Raw genomic sequence first — 12285 nt, forward strand, 5'->3', positions numbered from 1 at the left:
ATCACAAGTGCCCTCCTTAATGCCCATCACCCATCTAGCCCATCTCCCACCCATCTCCCTCCATCAGTCTTCAGTTTGTTCTCTATTGTTAAGAGTTTCTTGTGGTTTGTTTCCCTTTCTTCTCTTCGCCCCACCCCCACCATGTTCATCTGTTGTGTTTCTTAAACTTCACGTATAAGGGAAATTTTATGGTATTTTTATTTCTCTTATTGACTTATTTCACTTAGCATAATACATTCTAGCTGTATCCACATCATTGCAAATGGCAAGACTTCATTATTTTTGATGACTGAGTAATATTCCATTATATTTATATACCACATGTTCTTTATTCATTCTTCAGTCAATGGACATTTGGGCTCTCTCCATAGTTTGGCTATTGTTGATAATGCTGCTATAAACATTGGGGTGCATGTATCCCTTCAAATCTGTATTTGTGTATCCTTTGGGTAAATACCTAATAGTACAATCACATGATACCTAGGAAAAAACCTAACTAAAAAGGTAAAAGATCTGTACTCTGAAAACTTCAGAAAACTTATGAAAGAAATTGAAGGGGACACAGAGAAATGGAAAAGCATTTCATGCTCATGGATCGGAAGAACAAACATTGTTAAAATGTCTATACTACCCAAAGCAATCTATACATTTAATGCAATCCCTATCAAAATACCACCAGCATGTTTCACAGAGATAGAATAAATAATCCTAAAGTTTGTATAGAACCACAAAAGCCAAAATAGCCAAAGCAATCCTGAAAAAGAAAACCAGAACTGGAGGCATCACAATTCCAGATTTCAAGCTATATTAGAAAGCTGTGGTAATCAAGATAGTATGGTACTGGCACAAAAATAGACACATAGATCAATGAAACAGAATAGAAAACCCAGAAATGGACCTACAACTATATGCTCAACTAATCTTTAACAAAGAAAGAAACAATATCCAATGGAAAAAAAAGACAGTCTCTTCAACAAATGGTGCTGGGAAAACTAGACGGTGGCATGCAGAAGAATGAACCTGGACCACTTTCTTACACCATACACAAAAATAAATTCAAAATGGATGAAAGACCTAAATGGATGTAAGACAGGAAACCATCAAAATCCTAGAGGGGAACACAGGCAGCAACTGCTTTGTCCTTGGCCAGAGCAACTTCTTACTAGACACATCACCAGAGGCAAGGGAAATAAAAGCAAAAAAGAACTACTGGGACTTCATCAAGACACAAATCTTCTGCACAGTGAAGGAAACAATCAGCAAACTAAAAGCAGCCTATGGAATGAGAGGAGATATTTGCAAACAATATATCTGATAAAAGGTTAGTATCCAAAATCTGTAAAGAACTTATCAAACTCAACACACAAAAAACAAACAACCCAGTTAAGAAATGAGCAGAGACATAAATGGACACTTTTCCAAAGAAGACATCAGATGGCTAACAGACACATGAAAAGATGCTCAGCATCACTCATCATCAGGGAAATACAAATCAAAACCATAATGAGATCCCACCTCGTGCCTTGTCAGAATGGCAAAAATTAACAACACAAGGGGTGCCTGGGTGGCTCAGTCAGTTAAGGGTCAGACTTCAGCTCAGGTCATGATCTCACGGTTCGTGGGTTCGAGCCCCATGTTGGGCTCTGTGCTGATAGCTCAGAGACTGGAGCCTGTTTGAGATTCTGTGTCTCGCTCTCCCTCTGCCCCTCCCCTGTTCACGCTCTGTCTCTGTCTCAAAAATAAATAAACATTAAAAAAATTTTAAAAATAAAATTAACAACACAAGGAACGACAGTTGTTGGTCAAGATGTAGAGAAAAGGGAACCCTCTTTCACTTGGTGGGAATGCAAACCGGTATAGCTACTCTGGATAACGGTATGGAGGTTCCTCAAAAAACTAAAAATAGAGATTTTTTATCTTAAAACAAAAACAAAAACTATCACCCTAAACCAAAACCACCTCTTATACAAATAAGTATTGCTCAACAAATCCTTATACACAAAAATAGATCTCTCTGTGGTTCTCAAATAGGTTTTTCCCTAAACCCCCGGGGACATTTTGCAAAATCTGGGGATAATTTTGGTCATCACAGCTAGGTGGGTGGGGGATGTAACTGACATCTGGTTGGTAGAGTCTAGGGGTGCTGCTAAACATCCTACAGCACCTCCCATCCCCACCCCATTACACACACACACACACACACACACACACACACACACAGAACTATTCAGTCCCAAATGTCATTGGTGCCAATGCTGAGAAAATCTGATCTAACTGAGGTCATATAAAAGTCAGAAACAGAAGCAAAAAGTTCATAGCAAAATAACCAATCTATAACATCTGGGCAGTCCTCTTAGAATGGACTTGAGGTGGCTTGATGAAACTTAAAATTATTCTTTCTTACTCCTTATCTTAAAGCACTGATATAAAAATGGTCAATTTCTCCACTCATTAAATCCCTCTTTATGGACTAGCTCCTATGTATCAGGCAGTATAATAAACACCAGAGATAAAATAGACATGATTTCCTGCATTCATGGAGTTTATGGTATACGGTGAGAGACATTATTTATAAATTCAGTGACTAGAGTTACATTTACACCTCAAGTTTTCATTTTTTACTCAATGTGTCTTTGTTTTGGCCTCCCCATATCCTAAACACTAGACTAAATGCTGCTAAGGAAAATGTAGAATGTACATTCTCTATGAAATGTATTAATAACTTATATGACATGGTAAATGTTACAGGATGCTTTGATGGCACAAGAAATTAACCTTAGTCTTGGGGAATTAAAGGAGATTGCCCAGAATATGTGACATTTAAGTAAGAACTGAAGAATGCATACAAATTGGACAGGCAAGAAAAGTGCAGAATTAGGCAAGATGGGAGTGTTTTAGGTAACATAGTGTGTTTGAAGTGTAAAAAGGTGAGCCTGACACATAAGCAGGATCATGCGGTAATGAAATTTATTTTTTCCATAATGAAAATTATATCACGTTTACATTTTAACTTTATTCCAAGGACATTTAGAGCTATTGGCAGGTGTTAAAGAGGGAGACATGATTTGATGTGCACTTTGGCAATATCCTTCTGAAAAAGAATAAAAAGGAAAAAAAAAGACACTGGACCATGTAGATGAAGAGAAACTGTGTAATCCCAAATATAAGGCAGTTGCATTATAGCAGTTGAACTAAGATTGTGACCTAGAGTAAAGTGTGGTGAAAGAGAAGGAGGGAGATCACTAGATTTGAGGGAGGGGGGTGTTTAGGAGGTAAAATGGACAGGAACTGACAATTGCCTTAGATATAGTGAATGAGGTCAGAATTCAAGGATGTAATTTTTCTAGCACGGGCAAGTGAGTAAATGGTTGCACAAGGTCGCGAATATAATGGTGGACATATTTTGAAGTCACTGTGAGACAGCTTTTTGACAGGAGGTTGAATATGTGTGTCATATTCCACTCAGTGCAAGTCCAAATTGACCCCTCTCCATTAGTATTTCACTAGTTGGCATAAATGAGAAATGGAAAAAAGAGAACGGGCTAAGTTACACAAATACAAGTGCACTATATTCAGTCTTTCCCTCGCTATTTTCACATGCCTGGCCCAGAAGTAGGATTTAGCTACATAGAACCAGAAGTGAGAAGGAGCCATGAAATTGGCTCAAGAAAAACATCTGTTGTAACAGGAGCTCTTTTGTTATTCAGGAAGAAAAAATGATGCAAATAGATGTTTTATTGTTTACATTTCTACATGATATTTAATTGTACATGGTATTCCGGTGGCTGGTTGCAGAATTCGATTTCAGTTCATATAATTTTAGGAAGTTCTCAGGATTACGTTGCAGGACATTTCGACCAAGATAGAGGTAAATTCTGAGATTGTATCTCACTACTTGAGAACTTCCTCTAGACAGATTCATATTAATCCACTAATGACTTTTTTAAAGAAAGGTGGTTGACCAGTTATTAATTCCCTAAAAATAATAGCAGTTCATAGTTATGCACCAGGATAGCATAAAATCCTTCCTCCAAAAAAAAGAGATACGATGACAATGCCATTCTCTTAATATCCAGTTACCGTGCCCTATCAAATAAAGGAAGTGAGGTTTATTTAGCATGATTTGGTTTCTGTTGAATGGATCTTATGATAATTAATATTTTATTTTTGGAGTGTGTCCAAAACCTTAGTTTATCAGTCTGTCTAGGATTTTGTCTTGGACTATCTTATTTTTTAACATCTAGCAAAATCTTTTTTTCCCAGTGGCAGATTATCTGCTCGTAACTCAGCATCATTTTCTCCCTTGTATGTTCTCAACTTAATCAGAAGACCCAGAAACCTGGGAACTGTATTTCCCAGAATGCCTGCCAGCAATTTCCACTTTAGAAAAGGGGCATTCATATGAAATTTAGGAGAGAAAAAAAAAGGAAGTAGAAGCCATATTTTTGGTCCTCTGGAGGCTAGAATATAAGGCCCTGTGGATTTCAACAGGAACATTAGATTATAGCAGCCTCTACTTATTTCCCCTAAAATCACCATTTTTGGTGCTGGAGGTAGATGTGATCATTGTCAGCAAGTTCCTGCAATTTCTTCAATTCCTGATACCCTAAAAGCAGCAAACCTGAGGTAATCTCTCCTCCTGTTCTTCCAATAATTTTATAAGCACCTGATTTCTATTTTGAATTCTTTAATGCTTGAGATTCATGGCGTGACTTCTGTTTTCCTGATTGATAAATTTCCCATGTAAAACAATGGGAGAGACAGTATAGCATGGTGATTAACAGCATGGGTTCAGTCCTCCCTTCCTGCCTGCCTCTCTCTCTCTCTCTCTCTCTCTCTCTCTCTCTCCCTTTCCTTCTTTCTTTCTTCCTTCCTTTCTTCTTTCTTTTCTTTCTTTCTTTTCTTTCTTTCTTTCTTTCTTTCTTTCTTTCTTTCTTTCTTCTCTCTCTCTCTCTCTCTCTCTCTCTCTCTCTCTCAGAGTTTCTCCAATAGAAACTATTTTGCAGTGAATCAAAAGACATCTAGGACCAGTCAAGAGTAGGTGAGAGTGGCTATTTATATAAGGGAGGAAATGTCACAAACTAATTTTATTAGCAGTAATGGTGAAGATATTCAGTCTTTCAAAGGCAAAAGGAAACATGACATTTAAGAAAGTCACTTTTTCTTACAACATGGACATTTTTGACACAGATACAGGTGAATTATTGCCAGATTCTACTTAAAATGCCAAGAACACCAGAGAATTGTTAGCTGGGTATTTTAGTGTCACTCCTATGCAAGTAACGTTCTTGTCTGGTGTCAGATTGAAGTCTTCATCCAGTGCTTGGAAAAACAAAAATTACAGGAAGTTTCAGAGGAATCAGAGCAGACAAAGTGATGATTCTCTGCCATGTAATTTTACTTTCCATTTTCAAATTCCCATTATAAAAAGCAAGACATCAGTGAGACTTTGTGTTTTCCTTTCCAACATTTATAATCTTTGCACATTAATAAAAAGAAAAACTGTAAAATGTGAAAGCAAATGGCTTACAAAGAGGGCTGAACAAAATCATTTATTTAAAAAGACCATAGTACACTTTGTGGTTTGGGTTTGCTGGTGTTCATTTCCTCCTTAAACATCATTTTCTGCTAATCTTCTTGCATATTCTACAAAGAATTTTTTTTTTCAAAAAAGAAAATGAATATTAAGAGTCAAAACGCCAAGAAGTAAACTTTCTTTCTAACTGAAGTATAATTAACATACAATATCCTGTTAGTTTCAGGGATATATCATAGTGATTTGATATTTTTATACATTATAAAATTAAATTATCAAAGTTAAAAATTATTAAAATTATTAAAGTAATCCCACAATAAGTCTAGTTACCATCTATCACCATACAAAGTTATTACAATATTATTGACTATATTTCCTGTGCTATATATTATATCACCCTGACTTATTCTTTTTATAACTGGAAGTTTGTGCCTGTTAATCTTCTCTACCTCTTCCACTCACCACCACTCCCCCCCCCCAACTCCTCTCCACTATGGTAACCAACAGTTTATTTCCTATATCTATGAGCCTTTTTCTGAAGAAGCAAACTGTATTGCTTGCTATTTGTTTATTTATTTTTATCCTTCTCACAAATTAAATGAAAGATAATCTAGCATATAATATTTGCCTGCTTATATTTAAATGAAAGTTGTAGTTGTTAAATTTTATACTTGTTTGGGCTAGGAGGCTTGACATCTTTTTTTGTGTCCACTGTTTCTAAAATAGCCATGTAGAAGAATCACACTTCTCTACTTGTAACAGCTTTTTATTACCTAATTAAAAGATTCAAGAAAGGGTAATGGTTACAGCTTCTAGGTTGGGTACAAATATGAATGAGCCATAATTGTTGAGGTCTAGAAGCTCAGAGTGTCGGTCTAGGCAATAGACCTTATTGTCCCATGTTTCCTATGCCTTTTCTTCAGCAGCCTGAAGCAAAAAAAAAAAAAAAAAAAAAAAAAAAATGTCTCTAAGGACGAGAAATATATTTCCTGGCCTAAAATTACATACATGTAAAGAAGGTAACAAAAAAAGCATTGGACCCTTCAAAGCTTTGGAAGTTTCCCACAAAATTCACACTGTTTTATGAAAGAGGCAAAAATGACTTAATAGAGGTAGGTTAGCAAAACCCGGGACGTCCTGTCAGATCTTTCTTGTTGACAAAGTTCACTACAAACTTCATAAGAATGCATACTGTTTATTCCAGAGAGGTGTGGTGTTTCCCTGGAAGTCACTGATTGACTGGTCTGAAATGTTCATTTCCTCCGGCTACACGAGCCAGAGAGGACGACGTGTTCTTCCCACACAGCTCACCTGCAAGGATGCAGCAGCCAAGGACCTTGGCCTTCAGGACTGATGAAGGATTCCAGGACTGAACACAGTCACTGCCTTCTCATTTTTATTTTCACATTCTACTTAATCCATTACCTTCAGGCACATTAAAGCACATATTATGGGTTAAAGTAGCAAATTGCACTGCTCTTGGGGGTTTTTCCAAGGTTCCTTAAGCATTTTCATGCAGAGCTCCCGGAAAATTCTAATTCACCTGACCCAAAGGAGAGCCTACTGTCTTTCAAATATTACCTTTCAATGGGGTTCTTCCTGCATCCCAATTTAAAGCTGCTACCCTAGCATTTCGTATCTTCCTTTCTTGCTCTATTTTATTTTCCTTTTTAATATTTATTGCTTTCTAACAGGTTGTAATATGTCCTTTTTGTTTATTGACTGTTTCTCTCCACTAGAACGTAAGTGGGACATGGATGTCTGTGTCTGTTTTATTTTTAATTTTTTAATGTTTATTTTTGAGAGAGAGACAGAGAGTGCGAGTGGGGGAGCAGAGAGAGGAGACACAGAATCTGAAGCAGGCTCCAGGCTCTGAGCTGTCAGCACAGAGCCCAATGCAGGGCTTGAACTCACCAACCGTGAGATCATAACCTGAGCCTAAGTTGGGTGCTTAATTGAGCCACCCAGGCACCCCTGTCTGTGTTTGTTTTATTTCTCGCTGTATCCCTAGTACCTAGACTAGCGCCTGGCCTATAAGAGTGCCCAATCAGTATTTGTTCAAGGACACTTTTAAATAATCTTATACCGAAAACCACTGTGGATGTATACCATTTGGTCCATGAACCCGAAAAAGAGTAAATAACACTGTGGAGCTCTTTCAAAAACACATTTGTTTGAGTCAGTGGTATGGTATAATTGTTAACTACATGGCCTATGAACTCAGACTATTGAGTTCAAGTTCCAGTTCTACGACTACCTGCTATGTTACCTTATCTAGACCTGTTTTCTTTCTGTGAAATGAGGATGAGGATGCTATTAGGGCTTCCCCTCCAGGGTTGTTGTGAAGATTCCATGAAATACAGTTGACCCTTTGAACAACGTGGGTGCAAACACACATGCAGTCAAAACTCCACATAAAATTTTTGACTCCTCCAGAACTTAATTACTAATAGCATACTATCAACTGGAAGCCTTATGGATAACATAAACAGTCAATTAACACATATTTTGAATTATATATATATATATATATATATATATATATATATATATAATATGCTGTGCATTCTTACAATAAGCTAGAGGAAAGAACATATTATTAAGAAAATCATAAGGAAAAGAAGTAACATTACACTACTGTACTGTACTTACTGACAAAAATCCACTTACAGAGAGGCCAGGCTAAGCCAGGCCTGGCCCCAGGATGGTGATGTTCCATAGCCTGGTGGCCTTGCCTTCCCAGAGGCAGCTGCTGGGCAGGCCCACAGGTGGCAACAGTGACCTGGAGGCAAAGTGCAGCTGGAGGTGTACCCCCAAACAGTGGCCATCAGCAGCTACAGCTACACATGAATGCAGCCATGGGGCCAGGGCATAGCCACAGGGAGGAATCTGAGCCCAAGGCCCACAGCCACCCTGGTGCAGCCCCCAGGCCCACAGATGAGTGGAGGAGGGACAAGGTGTTGGGCTGCATGGGGGTGCAGGGCTCCTTAGCAATTCTCCTGCGTACCAATCCTGGGTGCTGGATCCAAGGGGCATAAGGGGTAACCTGCAGCTCTAACCTATTCCAGGATCACCAGGGACTGCTGACAGCCTTGGCGACCACCTCAAGTACTCAGAGGCCAGCAGCATGATCTCTATGCCAGTCGCCTTCAATTTGGTCCAGTGGAGACTGGGATGAACAGTTGTAAAGAAATGCCTTGTGGCTTTTGCTGTCAACTCTTCAAACAAACAAAAATTGTGTATAATTGGACCCACACCGTTCAAACCCATGTTGTTAAAGGTCAACTGTACACATTGTGTGTATGGCAATATTGTTACTGTTTCTGCTTACTTTCACTTAATACAGTCTCAGTATATGGTCAGGATGTGTTTATTATAACTTCCCATTCTGTAGGCAAATATTTTACTAGATAATCTACTAATCATTACAATGAGTGACAGCCTCATATTCTTCTTCACCTCAACTGCCATACTAACTTGTACATTCTGGGAGCAATGACTAACCAGGAGGCCTCTTTCATTTTGTCTGTTACAGATTCAGAAAAGACTATATTTTCTTTCTAGTAGCCACCTAACCCCGCAAAAAACAAACAACAAAAAGACAAACCTAGAGTAATAGAATCTCATAGACAAAAGAAATTCTTTTCAGATTTCATTGAGTCTTCTCTCTCTCTCTCAACAACTACTGCTCTTCTCGCTCCAACTCCCAAACTGGATCTCTTGCAAAATCTCTCTGGAAAGGTGGTCATGCAACTTCGTCATCTCTTGCAGCTGCCTTTCAGCGCTTTACAAAAGAGTGCATCTCATATATATTGCATATATGTTGTTAGAAGGCCATTGCTCACACTGAATTCAATCTAGCCACTGGCTTATTTCTGGCTTCTAGAATTACCCAGAATAAGATGGCTTCACTTACTATGTCATGTCATCCAAATGGGGTATTTGAAGACAACCTAGATTTCTCTTTCCTGATAAGAATGGGGTCCTTGTGACCATTCCACATATGGCCAAGTTTCCAGGTCTTTCTTCATCTTGCCCATTTCCTTTCATTTTTTTTTCACCCTAACAATGAAGCTTTATAATCCCCATGACATGCCCTGAAACTGAAAATGCAGCATGACCTGTAGTATGCCCTGGAATGTGACCATCCAGGATATGGAAAATCAACTCTTTAAAAGGTACATGGGCTCATACAGATAGTTTTAGAAACCACATTACACTCTTGTCTCAGAACAGGTTGTGGTCAAGTAAAATCCCCAAGCCTGTTTTGTGTGAGCTGCTATTCAGTCAGGTTTCTGGCTTCTTTATAAACTTGGGTCATTACTCTGTTTCCTTCAGGTGGTCCAGAGATATGCTGGACTCACATATCATTTTCTTCTGACAAACTGTGCACTAAGCTCCAGCCACAAGAGTACTTATTAGAAACCCAAGCCACAGGTTTGGTGTCAGAAAGAGACAAACCTGAGATACATCTGAAGGAATTAAAAGGAAAGGTCTAAGTACAAAGAGCTTATTAATAATTATTCATGATCTTACAGTGATTTTATAACTTATAAACCTTACATATATAAAATTTAAAACTTGTTATGTCTGGTTGTTCTTACCCTCAAGCCCATGAATGTACTTCAGGAAGTCAATGACCTCTTTCAAGGGCATCAAAATTCAGTATAAATGTGTGTTCATGATGTTTTCAGGGGAGTATCCATAGATGTCATCACATTTATAAAGGGGCCCAAAGTCAAAAAGAGATTAAGAACCACTATTTATTTTATAAAGGGCATATTTGAGCCCTGGGGGTGTTAAAGAAATTGTCCAAGGTCACATAACTTAATAGGTAGTAGAGTCTGAACTATAATCAATGTCCCTCAAATCCTATCTCAAGCTCCCTTCATTGCTACATGTAATTTCAGGAAAGCATTGCTAAATGGAAGGAAAAAATGTGTATATGTATGTGTGTGTGTGTGTAAATGAGTATGCATATTTAATACGCAAATTTTTTACATGTCTAAAAACTTATATTGCTCTATTATTTTATATTTATATTCAAATATTATAGAAAAGGATCTTAGGCATTGTTAATTGACTACAGACACAGCTAAAAACATGGCAACCAGTACAGGGCAGGAAATAATGTCTTCTCATAGATGTCATGTAATAGCCTTCTTTGTGCTTTGCAACTAATGGCTTGAACATTGTAAACTTCAAAGTAAAGTCTGTACTTCAAAAGATCAAAGGAATTTATACCAAAAGAGTAGTAAAAATAATCAGCTTTGTTTCACTTATGTATATGGCAGACAGTGCTGTGAACTATGAAAATAGATGTCACATTGTTCTAAGTCAAGGGTGGGTGCCTTTTCTACTGGGGAGGAGTGAATAACAATCCTGTTGTTTGCAACCTGCTAATTTAAAAAATGCTGTTCAATAAGGGGGTAAATTTTGTATTTCTTAGTTTTATTTTCATGCTAGTTTGAGTTTTAAATAATGTATCAAGTTCCATTGTAAACCTCACGTTTCTGTCACCCACTTGTAAGCACCAGTAATAATCTCTAATGGTAACTTAAGACATGTTGGCGTTCAAAACAACAAGTTACAATATCACTTTAGGAAAAAAAATAGTTCACAAATGAATCATAGAAATAAATAATCTTTGATTTGGGAAGGAGTGGATAGATACTTGACTGTATCCTCTTGTTTCATAAATGGAGAGACTGATACCCAAAGAAATCTTGTGACCCAATTTACCAAGATTGCAATGAAAATTAACATCAACAACAAAATGGAAAACCAGGTTGAGGCCCAGAACTATAATAATTCTAACAATGGTAGCCTGTTTGGTCTTTTAGGGTGTCCCTGAAAGGGCAAAAAATAATAATATCATTGGCATTTATCTTATCTTAGCCTATTATTATTTTAGTGAGGTCAGAATTATTCAAGTCCTCACAGTGGGCTTCATTTGCAAAGGGATGTTCACCACAGATAGTTATTTTTTTAGTCCTTTTGATGTAGACTTGTACATATGCTGAAAGTTTCCAAAATATGAATCATCTTAGATTGTATGGAGAATCATAGATTATCAGCAATGGAAAGAATGTTAGGGATTGATCATCTCAACAAAGTGCCTCCATTTGTACAGATGTGGCAGTTGAAATGCCAAGCAATTGCAGTCACATTAGAAGTAACTTAAAGTCATAAGAGGAGTGCCTCCCCCCATCATTTACTGTCACTTCCAGTCATTTGTTTGGAGAATTTGTGCTGCTTGTCCCCTTAATGTGGGCTCTGTAGAAAACACTTCATCAAAATTTAAACTACAGCTTCCTTCTGGTCACTCATACTCCAGGTTTCAGGACACAGCAGTCATGGAAATAAGTCATCATCCTGCAGAGGTATTTTATCCTAGTCAACAAGAACTGTTGTTACACAATGAGGGCAGGAAAGAATGTGTTTATCAACCAGCCATCCTGATCATCTTTTAGCATTCTCTTGTGCAATTGTGATGATAATTGGACAAGTGTATCAGCAACAGCCTGAAAGGACCATAGTGATCTGGCATTCAAACCTGTCAGGAAGGAGAGCCTGGCTAACCCTACTGGTAAATCAACATAGAGTAGCAGAGATGCAAGCCAAGGATGAGAGGAATCTAGAATGAATAGTAGACAGGGGGAAAATATCAGTTGGAGTCTCAGGATTCACTGCAATGGTAGAAACATTAACCAGAATGCCAAAGGAGGTGTTCCCCAAATTCATATGAA

The sequence above is a fragment of the Puma concolor genome, chromosome A1 (assembly GCF_028749965.1).
Source record: "Puma concolor isolate L17-30 chromosome A1, mPumCon1.1.hap2, whole genome shotgun sequence".
Taxonomy (NCBI): Eukaryota; Metazoa; Chordata; class Mammalia; order Carnivora; family Felidae; genus Puma; species Puma concolor.